Here is an 11,718-nt window from a genome sequence, read left to right as displayed (position 1 = left end):
CCAGAACTGACTGAGAAAAAGAGAGAATGAATATTTTGGGCAGAAGGGTTTGGGAACAGGGTATATAAACATTGTGTGTCGTTTATGTGTAAAGGGTGTGTCGTTTACAGGAACTATATAATCTATACTATTATTTAAGGAGTTTCTCCTATTTTAATTCCTTATTTTTTTGTTCAAAAAGGCCCCTACACCCTTATGTTTAAGTAGTAATAAAACTAAATGTCAATCCGGTAAAAATACAATTTTAACTTCCACTAAAATATTACCTAAAAAATAGAACTACTTTTTTTTTTAATTTTTAAATTACTTTATTCACTTATAAATTATATTTTCAAAATAAAAATTATATATAAGTATTATGGATTGGCTATGATTTCTTCTCCAAATGTTGCATTTACCTATGTAATTGATATATGTGCTTGCCACAATCCCTTGCCACGTTTGAGTTTTGAGAATTCTCTATATTTGGAAGTTCAATAAAATATTATTTTATCTAAAAACAAGACAGAATATTATCTCTCTTTTTATTTGGTATAAATATGAAATATCAAATTATAATATTGTATTTATTATGATTGTGTTTGTATATGTAAATATTTCATATTAAATATATAATTATATAATTTATATGCAAAATCCTAATGTATAATTTAAATGAATGATAAAATTTAAATTTAATTATAGAGAAGGAAATTTAAATAAATATTGCATGTAAAATTATGAGAACTCAAAAATATGTGAGTATGGCAACAAGTTTTAAATTTTTGTCTTAATTTTATTTTTAAATTTAAAAAAAATTAATTTTTCTGAAAATAAACTAACCTTTTTTTTCCCTTTTTGTTACTAAGAGACCGTTTGGCTTGGGTGGAAAAGCTGAACGCGTTTGCGTTTCAGCTTTTTTTTTTTTTTTTTTTTTTTTATACTGTTCAATGAACAGTAGCCGCAAAGTTTGACTTTTCAACTCAAATTTACTGTTTATGGACCCACAATTTTCACTTTTCAGCAACTTTTTCATTAAAAATGGGTCCCACGGTACTATTCACACATTTAAAAATTATTTTGCTACAGTGTTTTCAGTTTTCAGTTTTCAGTTTTCAGCTGTATCCAAACAGGCCCTAAAAATTATACTTTTCATCTTATATTAAGCAAATAAACGGTGTTCCCATTAGGCAAAGAAGCTTTTGCTTTTTTGTCATACTTATTTTTTTAAAATTTAACAGAATTTGTTTTTTTGAATGGAAACTAAGTATATGTTTGGATAACACTGATAGTTGCGGTTGCATTTTCTATTTCACATTTTGGAACTTTTTTTTAAACGCGTGAACAGTAAAATCACTATGCCGAGACAATTATTACTGTTCACGCATTGTAGCGCACTGTTTACCCACTGTAGCAGCACTGTTTATGCATTAAAAAAATATTAAAAATAGATACCACGATATTATTTACACATTTAAAAATTATTTTTCCTACATCGTTTTTAACAACAATCAGTTTTCAACAACAATAAATTGCATCCAAACTGAACCTAACTCTTTTTTCCTTTTTGTTACTAAAAATTATATTTTTCATCTCATATTTGGCAAATAAGTTATGTCCATTTCGCAAAAAGTTTTCCTCCAAATGATGCATTTTCCTATATATGTATTTGGTAAATGTGCTCGCCACAATTCCTAGTAAAGTATGAATGTTTTGTGCCGTTTATTTTACAGTTCTTTGTTTAGCTCAAAGTTTCAGGGTTTTGAACTTTGTGTGCCTGGGGCTTCTCTAGTCACTGTCATAAGGGTGGCCAACGAAGCAAGATACAACTTTTGTTATCAAATTGAAGCTGTTCTCCATCAATATCTGGAAGAGGGTTCTTCCTATAGTTGAAGCTTACATAGCCAAACTCCGGTGAGTCAAAATTATGTTTCGTATTCTCTGTAAAAGACTACAAATTTTAGTAGTACCTAGTAGGTGTATTGCTGTGCCGAGCTCAGTTTCCCATCTGGGTTTTCCTCAAATTCCCTTATTTGTTGTCAATTATTTCTCATCAGGTCTCATAGATGATAAAAAACACAATTTTACTGTGTCATTCCTTGTAAACTCATGTGGGTTGTCTTTAGAAAGGGCTAAACATGTATCTCAGAGGGTAAATTTTGAGACTTCTGAGAGACCAAACTTGGTTCTTAATCTTCTCAAGAACCATGGATTCACCAATGCCCAGATCTCTAAAGTTGTTAAGGCTGAGCCATATTTGCTTTTGTCAGATCCTGAGAAGACCCTTCTGCCCAAATTTGAGTTTTTGGGTTCTATTGGGCTTTCTGACTCAGAATGTGCTAACATAATCTCAGGTTGTCCATCTGTACTGGGTAGAAGCATTAAGAATCATCTTATGCCCTTGTATGACTTCTTCAAGAGTATAGTTGTTAGGGATGAAAAAGTTGTTAAAACTTTCAAGCTAGCTCGCCGGGGTCTTTCTCAGGATGTACAAAAGAATCTTGCTCCCAACTTGGCAATTTTAAGAGAAATTGGAGTGCCTCAGTCTTCCATCTGTCTCTTATTGAGTTGTTTTCCTTCTACAGCATTCCTTAGGCATGCTAAGTTTGATGATATTGTCAATGAGGTAACAAATTTAGGATTCAACCCCGAAAAATCGGCTTTTATCCATGCAATTCATGTACTTGCTTCATTAAGAAAAGTGAACTGGGAGCACAGGTTTGAGGTGTATCAGAGGTGGGGTTGGTCCAAGGATCAGACTCTCTTAGCATTCAAAAAGCATCCGGGTTGTATGTGTTTAACTGAAGAGAGGATCACGAAAGCAATGGACTTCCTTGTGAATAGAATGGGTTGGCCTTCAGAACATATTTCCAGAAATCCAATAGTTTTACTTTTCAGCTTGGAGAAGAGAACTATACCTCGGTGCTCAGTTTTCCAGATTTTGTTATCCAAGGGGTTGGTCAAGAAAGATTCGGCACTATCCACTATCTTAAGACCAAAGGAGAAAGACTTCTTGGAGAACTATGTGACAAAATTTCAGCAAAATATCCCTCAACTGTTGGAGGTCTATCAAGGAAAGTCAGATCTTCTGGATCTAGGAATTGGATCAGAGAGAATTACTGAAATTAAACCATTGTAGCATGTTCATTTTTGAAATCAAAGTACTTGTTTCTTTCATGTTTTTCGCTATTTTTAGATTTAATGAATGATTCATCTATATTACATTACCTACTAGTGCACTTCTACTTTGAGCTATCCAACAAGAATATTGACATGGGTTTTGGGATTTGGTTTGGCACATTGGCAGCGAAGTAGTACTACAAGATGTCTTAAGTTTACAAAGCTTGATTTAAGAAGATAGTTGCATTTTATAGTTTCTAGTATAGTATTTATTGCTCAAACTATTTGTTGCTACGTGCCCCCCTTGTTCACTTGGTTACAATTAGATGTGAACGGATGAGCAAAATGGCAGTTTGCAATGATACTTTATTGCAGGACTGTTTCATGCCTTCTTTAGTGTCCGATAACAGGCCCTCTTTTTATAGGCTGCTACTTTAGATGAAATAAACTCATTTAATTGGATTATCATATCATCCTCCATTGATGTGCCATTGCAGTACTACTCTCCTTTTCCTCTCTTTCATTGCTCATATTCTTGTGTGTGTCAGCATAGGTAAAAGCTTGATTCTTAGGTGCATTGTTGTTCAATCATCTCCTGGGATGGGGCTTTGCCTTGAAACAAAAACTTTGTTGTTACCAGTTCAGTTATATTGAGTTCATGTTCAAGATCTAACATCTTTGTTGGTATTCATAGAAAGCACCCTCCGAATCCATGCATCAAACACAGAAATTTTGTAGCCAAGGCTCAAGGAACATACGAGATAAGATAAATCACTACTACATCCAAAAGTTTAAACTAATAGAAAAGAATGAACTTAATAATTATTATTTAACACTTCCCTTCATCTTTGGACAGAGACTCAAATAAGTGACCTGTGAAATTTTCTTGCTTTCAAATGAAAGGTAAAGTGGAGTTAGGGTTCCAACTTTAGACCATTTGGTCCAATACTATGAAAAATTATTACTAATTCAAAAGATTTATGACAATAAAAACTTACGAATCTAATCACTTAACCATTATTTTCTAGAGATAGGTTCAAGTTACACATTTTTTAAACCATTGGATTTAAAAAAAGACCCCTCATTATTACAAATATTTTTATTAGAATCTTATTAGTTACCCTTATTTATTACATTCTAAACATATCTTTAAACCCAACAAAATTTGACGTCTGGCTCTCTCTTTCTACGTTTCTCTATCTCTCTGTATCTCTGTTGTGAGTGCTCTGTTTTTTTTTTTTTTTTTTTTTTTTTTATTTTTTTTTTTCTGGTCTGGGAGGTACTAATGAAGGCATAGCCGCAATCGAAGCCCCTACAGGCATTGTAGCTATGAAGAGCGCTCTCATGGGGGACGTGGTTGTAGCAAAAGGTATGATGAAAGGGATTATTATCGTGAAAGTCATCTTTAACCAGTTTCTTTTCTTCCAGCTTCTATTTAGTCTTTGCATTCCTTTTAAAAATCAGTTGTTATCAAGATTTCACCGTTTCATCTCCTCCCTCTTTTCCTCTCAACTAGATCTCTTTTATCCTTATTTGTCAACTAGTCAGTTTCTCATGGGATTAGGATCCGCTGGGTGCGAGTGACTGTAGTTACTAATAAAAAATAAAATAAAATAAAAAAGCTAGAAAATTAGTCAATGCCTTTATTTAGAATCCCTTGATGGCGCATTAAATCAAACAAACCTAACCACCAATATGATATCTAAAATTTCAACTCATCCTTTTCCCTTTGATTGGATTTTTCTTCAGTGTCCTTTATCTAGAACTGTGATACATATGTGTGTGTGCGTGTGTGTGGAATTTATACCACCAGCCTAATGGGTAGAACTCTTACTGTGAAGGATTTACAGAGGCACGGTGTCAATTTTAACAATGTTAGGCATACAATTTTTAGGAAGTAATTGGTTAAGCCTGTTTCCTTTAGTCAACACAAAGGAAATCTTTGAGAAATTCTATTTTTGTTTGTTGATTTACTCCTGCTGGGAACCAAATTCAATAGCGTGCACCATAAGCGCATGTGTGAAACTTTTTGTTTGATTTGAGATATTAGTACATGCATGAATGATTGTACTGTCAGGGACTCTCTAAAACCACCACACATCAGGGGAACGATCAAATTTCCATGGTTTTGTCTTTGGTTTAGTTTTCTCTGAACTCTCTTTTTACCTTATTTTACAATAGTTTATGGGAAAGTTATGATCTTACATATTATGAGTTTTGCAGGTTCAGGTATCCCTGCTTCTAAGGACCAATATTGTTCTATTTGCAGCTTACCATGAAATTTATGTACAGGTTGTTGAGTGCAGCAGTAGAGGACAGGGTTTATGCATGAGAAGGAAAGTACCTGTAACCAAATTGTTAACTTCTGAGAGTCGTAAGTGAGGTCTTGAAATATTATGGATGCCTTTAGGGATATGGCTGCAGTGAAAACATTTGCTATTTGACTGCAGTGAAAAAATTTGCTATTTGGCAATTGATGCTATTGTGTTTTGGGTTTTCCGTATTGGTATTTAGTCCAGTGTACTTACCCCCCCCCACCCCCCCCCCCCCCCCCCACACACACACACAACAACTTTCAAGTTGTGCTGAAATATCAAGCCATTTGTAATTGTTCTGGCATTTTCAATCTATTTTGGTTGAAGGTCATTCTGAGCTAGAGAATTGTTTTTGTCTCAAATAATATAGGATCTTATTTTTTGACAACCTTACCTTTCTCATTCTCTATCGTGCACCTATTGCTCCGGCTTCAATACCTTCTCCATTGTCTGATTTCGACACCAAACCTACTTTCCACCTTACAAACATTGCTCCAATCACTCAAACATCATTAATTTTGGACAAACCTACTTTCCAAACTTAACGACACATTTTCCAATCGCTACAGCGACCAAACATCAGTAAACAATAAATCCAAAATGAGGTGTTCTTTATTTTTAAACCTTTTATTTTTTTTAGTTGGAAAAGGCATCCTGTATTCCTAAGAAGCCAAACAAAAAGGGGACAAATATCAAATACCAATACCCCATTTTGGCTCTACCAAAATCATTTTGATCGATATATCATAAAACGAGTACCAACCTCACTCATAATTGAATATTAATGACAGACTATGCACCCGAGTTTCTATAGTAGTTTGCGTTAGAGCTAGAGTGATTTGCAAAGGAAATCAAACGTCCTCTCTCTCTCTCTTCCTTGTTTTAGGTAATTTTCAATGCACACGATGTTGAATTGGTTTCGACTTAGCTTGTTATGTAGAACTGGGCACCAAAAAGTCAAAAACTGAACTGCATATTTTCAGGTAACTTATTTTTCCTTCACCCCTAAGAACAGATTCATGCAACTTCATGACAAGAAAGAAATTGATACTCAAAAACTTGTTAACTCACACGAAAGCCTGGATAAGTCACACACTTGATCTTCTCTAATCTTCTTGTTGGTTTTTAGCATATCCTAATTTTGAACTTTGATTACACCTCAATTCTCAGTTTTCTGAACTACTAATTTTGATAAATTCTACCAAAAAAATAAAAAAGAAACAAATTTAGGTATTAATAAACAATCATTACATACCATAGACAATATTTGCCATGGAGTTTCACAGACCATACTGTTGATGTAAAGACCGTCTGTGCTTATTTTAAGTAATGATTTAGTTACTTCGTTAAATCGCAGCCAAATTCTCTCATTTGATAAAGACACTTGGATCCGATGCATTCATAATTCTCCCAAGACTTCTATCATTCTCCCATGTTATGTAAAATAAAAGCAGATTACAAAGCAAGAAGAAAAAAAAAATCATAATAACAATAAAAAAATCATAATATCCAAAAATATGAGAGAACTAAATCTGGAAAGACAAACTCCAAAAATAGGACATTCAACTAGAACCCTCTCTCATGTATGGTGCCAAAATCTAATAACCCTTAGCTCTCTATGAATCCATTTCCAGGAAAATCCCAATCATGCTACAGCAGCAAATGTTGTGATAGCCCAGTCACTAATCGCCAGCATGCTTGGCCTTTGTGTGGGACTGAAGACCAACTTCAGAGCCGAAAGTCCGGTGCATATATAGAGAAGCATGTGAGAGTAGAAAGCAACCTCAGTTATAGAATTGGAGAAAAGTGGAGTGAGTAAACATACTTGCTGTAGGTCTGGCAAGAGAATGAACTAGCAGATTTTGGGGACTTCTGCTTAGATTGCTCACTAGTTGCAGGAGTCTTTGCACTCTTCTTGGAAGGATGTGGAATCGCTATATGACCACCGACCTTCTTGCCATCTAAAGCATATAAACAAAAAAAAAAGGAAATCGTGTTAAAGGTGCAGAGTTTAGTAAGCTTTTCCCAGAAAATTATTGATTCCAATCATGTCACAGGAAGATACATATATCCAGAAAAATAATTGATTCCAATCATGTCACAACAAAAGGCATGACCTATCTGCGTGGACAAGAGATGAAACAATTGATATGGAATTAAACACAAATGAAAAGAGAGTGAAACTGTTGCAAACATAGATATTTTTCCATGTGATCAACTTTGATTTTTTAGAAAACAAATAACACAACCAGAATAAGAAATGGAATGTCAACTTTGATTGTAGGGACAAAACATGATCATCAAACCCCTAGACCCTTAGTTTAAAAGGCAAGCAACCACAAATTTGGACAACATAGAAACAAACTCACCAGTTTTTTAAGGAGTAGCTGCTTTTGCCTTTTTAGCAGGGACTAGAGTTTTAGTTGCGGATTCAGAAGGTCTCTTCTTGCTTGATTCAACCTTCAACAAAAAGAGATGATATCAACAATTTATAAAAACATCAGCAACGTCAAAAATATTCAAATAGATAGAAGAGAGAGTTATAGAGAATACAAGATACATTTCTATACCTTTTTAGGTGTCTCTTCAGGCTCATCATCATCCTCAGCAGAACCAAAAGACATATCCTCATCACCACTAATATCATCATCATCATCCTGCAACACATTAAAATTTAAAGCTGGTAAAATTACTTTCAATTAGCATATTAAAAACAGAAAATGTAAAGCCTATGGAGCAACATAAAGGTGCAATCAGCAACGCTGTAATTGCATAAAGCATTGCATTATGGCAAGGACCCAAGACAGGCTAAGTAAGAATTCTTATCCATTAAAATCTACAGCACATTGATATCAATCTTGTATGAAATTCACTAACCAAAATTTTCCCCCCTAAGTAGAATAATTTGAAGAAATGTAGATAAAGGGACTCTAGACAAAACAAAAATTGATCCTTCAAAACACTCCCAAACACAATTTTTAGGGGGAAAATTTTGTGAGTGCCTTCGTCTGTCCCCTTTTTGCTAGAACCACGTCCCCCGTGAGAGCGCTCTTCATAGCTACAATGCCTGTAGGGGCTCCGACTTCAGCTTCGACTGCGGCCGTGCCTTCGTTGGTACCTCCCAGACCAGAAAAAAGAAAAAAGAAAAAAAAGCACTCACGACAGAAAAGAAAGGAAAAATAGAAACAGTGTTCGGCTAGGTGTTTTTTTTTTCTTTTTTTTCTTTTTTTTGCCGGCAACCTGTGGAGGTGGAACAATGGTGGAGGAGCAAGGGAGGAGGAGATAGAGAGAGAGAAACATAGGTTTAGAATGTAGAGAGAGAGAGAGAGAGTCACACATCAAATTTTGTTGGGTTTAGAGATAGGTTTAGAATGTAATAAATGAGAGTAATTAATAATATTCTAATAAAAATATTTGTAATAATGAGGGTTTTTTTTTTAACCGTTGTATTTACACCAGGTGTAACAGGTGTAACTTGAACCTATCTCTATTTTTCTAAGAATCCACTTAAATTATGCAAAAGAAAATATCAAATTGATTTCATTGTTAGGGGGGGACTTATATATGGTCGTTGAAAAGATTGGGTAAATAAAATAATCTAAATCCAGTGAACCTTATTGTGGCTGGGTAATCGCCCAGAAAGAATTGGAATTATGATTGGAGTGAGCCCTGTTGTTCTTGGTTAATTGCCAAGAAGCAAAATTAAAGGTTATAACTTGGAAACTAGCAACCATATACAACTCCAAATGAATGTACCATATACAATCCCAAATCAATGTTTTATTTTTTTTATCCCCCAATGCTATAGAAAGAGACTACTCGATCTAGGTATGTCCCAGTTCAATATGCTCTTCCTCAAACTGACAAGCAACTAGTGATTCATTCAGTGTCATGTAACATTGTAACCACCAAAGCATGCGTGCTGGAGGATTCACTCACCAGTCACCACAGAGCAAAATCCAAGCAATGCAAATGAAATTAACATGAATGTAACACCAATATACTTGACTTTTTAGTTCGCCGCAATAGAATACAATTCCCCCACGGCAATCTTCTTTTCTTTTGCTCAGTCCACTTTGAGCCTTTGAGGCCATCCATGTGTCTCTGTGGCTTTTTTGTTCTGTAACTTAAGTACTTAACAAGAAGAAACAAAGTTTCTTTTCTTCAAAAACTATTCCAAAACATTACCTCACCATCTTGAAATTCATGAAATTGAAATTTGAATATGGTGTTCCTAGGGAGAAGTGGGAGGGGGAGGGGGACATGGTTATGGAGTAACTAAAGCTCATGGTCAGTCTTAGGCCTTGACCATTTAGGTCATGGTATAAGGCCCCCTCATCCCAAGCCCCTAACCACTAGGTTGCCCCCAGACGGGTGTGGTAAAGTTCCATATTCAATGGTAAAAGAAAACTCGAAAGCCATATGCATGAGTTCTCAATTCAAGAACACTACTTTCAGCTCTACCTATGCACAAGTTCACAACTTCTTACTGCTTAAGCCATGTGTCACAAGTTGGAGACCATAATCTGGCTACCAATTTCCTCTCCTAAATCCAGCAAAAGCAGGAGTCTTGTGCACTAAGTATGACCTTTTTTACCTTTAGCTCTATCTGCTTTAGAGTGACTTGTTAGAGAACTCAAGATTGTCTACAGACTCCATTTATTTGAAATATTGTAACAGACCTAATGTAAGGCAATTAGATGACATTCCAAGGTGAATACTGCCCTGTGTGTGTTGCCCTGAGCAAATAGCACAGACCACATTTAGCACTTAGAGAGTTGCAAACTAAATTAAAGCCATCTAAGTACTCATGCCCCATCTAACAAGAAGACTCCCAATCTTTCTCTCTTTTTTTTTTTTTTCCTGTACAAAAGCAGTAAATAGTAACACACAAGATTTACTGACTTCTAAATTTCTAATCAGAAAATCATCAAATCTATGTCAAAGTTCTACATTTGAGATTGTTGTCTTGGAAATTACATACACATGTGAAAACGGTATGAGATTACGCAAATCCCATATCCAATAAATCTAAAATGCAAAACCTTGCAACCATGAGAGTTAAAGGCAAGAATAACATTATATTGCAGTCAAAAAGTTAAAACAGTTCAGTTCCACATACCTTCTCAGATTGAATTTCTACATCCAAAAGATCCATTTTAGTTTGATACACACTCAACAATTGAGGAACATTGTCCTGAAATTTTATAACAAACTTCTCCAAAAAGAACTTCTCCTTACGTAGTAAGAAAGTCGCTAAGCCAAAATCACTCTTGATCAAATTCTTGGCTAACAAAATTTGAACAACTGAACACCTAGGGATAATCCTCTTCTCCAAGCTTAAATTCAGAACCACGGGATTCATAAGAATATCCGTTGATGGCCGTCCCAATTTGTTCACAACAAAGTTCATTACTTTTGTGATCTTCTCATCTGATAAAAGCATAAAATTTGGAAACCTTCTAAACGCTAAGAGAGTGTCCTCCTTAAACCAACCCCACCTCCTAAAAACCTCAAATTTATATTCCCACGTCGGCTTTTTTATTGACAAAACCACTTCGATTGCTTGCACAAATGCAAATTTTGAAGGATCAAAATCCCATTTCCTTAACCTCCTGGACAGCTTTCACAAACTTACTAGGCTTAATGAATGCAACAGACGGAGAACGAGTCACCAAGTAAGAGATGGTGGATGGAGGTGCTCCAACTTCTCTCAAAAGTGCAATATTTGGAACCATAGTCTTTGTTCCATTACTTAGCAAAGCCCTTCGAGAGCACCCTAAAGCTGTAATGACTTTCTCATTCTCAAAAAGCAGACTCTTGAGTAAATCATAGCAGGGAATAAGATTGTTCTTTAAGCTCCATCTCAGCATGTCAGGATTCTAGGGAGGTCAGAGCCTGAAACCCCTATAGAGCGCAAAAACTCGAATTTGGGCAAAAGGGTATTCTCAGGATGAGATAAAAGCAGCAGTGGCATTTTTGTGACGAATTTGGTGATTTGGGAGTCATTGAATCCACTCTCTTTGAGAAGATTAAGCACTAAGTCTGGTTTATCTGGGTTTTCAAAATGTACTCTGTGGGATGCTAAAAGAGCAGATTTTGGTGACAACCCACATGAGTTTATGAGATAAGACACTGTAAAAGAATGTGTTTTTTGCTGTTCTTAATCAGGTAAAGCATTGATGTAAATGATTTGATGCTAAAGATGGTTTTTTTCTGAAGAAGACCCAATTGAAATTGGGTCCTCCTATTCCTATGTTTGATAAGAAGTAGCTGTCTTGAAGAGAGAAAAGCAAACATAATT

General features: G+C 35.2%; 1 pseudogene; it reads right to left on the bottom strand.

Moving 5' to 3' along the window:
- Positions 1–6,624: 6,624 nt before the first annotated feature.
- On the bottom strand, positions 6,625–11,408 carry LOC112019256 (uncharacterized; annotated as a pseudogene).
- Positions 11,409–11,718: the final 310 nt, after the last annotated feature.

This window comes from Quercus suber, unplaced genomic scaffold (assembly GCF_002906115.3).
Source record: "Quercus suber isolate HL8 unplaced genomic scaffold, Cork oak 2.0 scaffold_205, whole genome shotgun sequence".
In the NCBI taxonomy this organism is placed as follows: Eukaryota; Viridiplantae; Streptophyta; class Magnoliopsida; order Fagales; family Fagaceae; genus Quercus; species Quercus suber.
The sequence above is the reverse complement of the archived record's forward strand: the minus strand, read 5'-3'. Positions and strand labels throughout refer to the sequence as shown.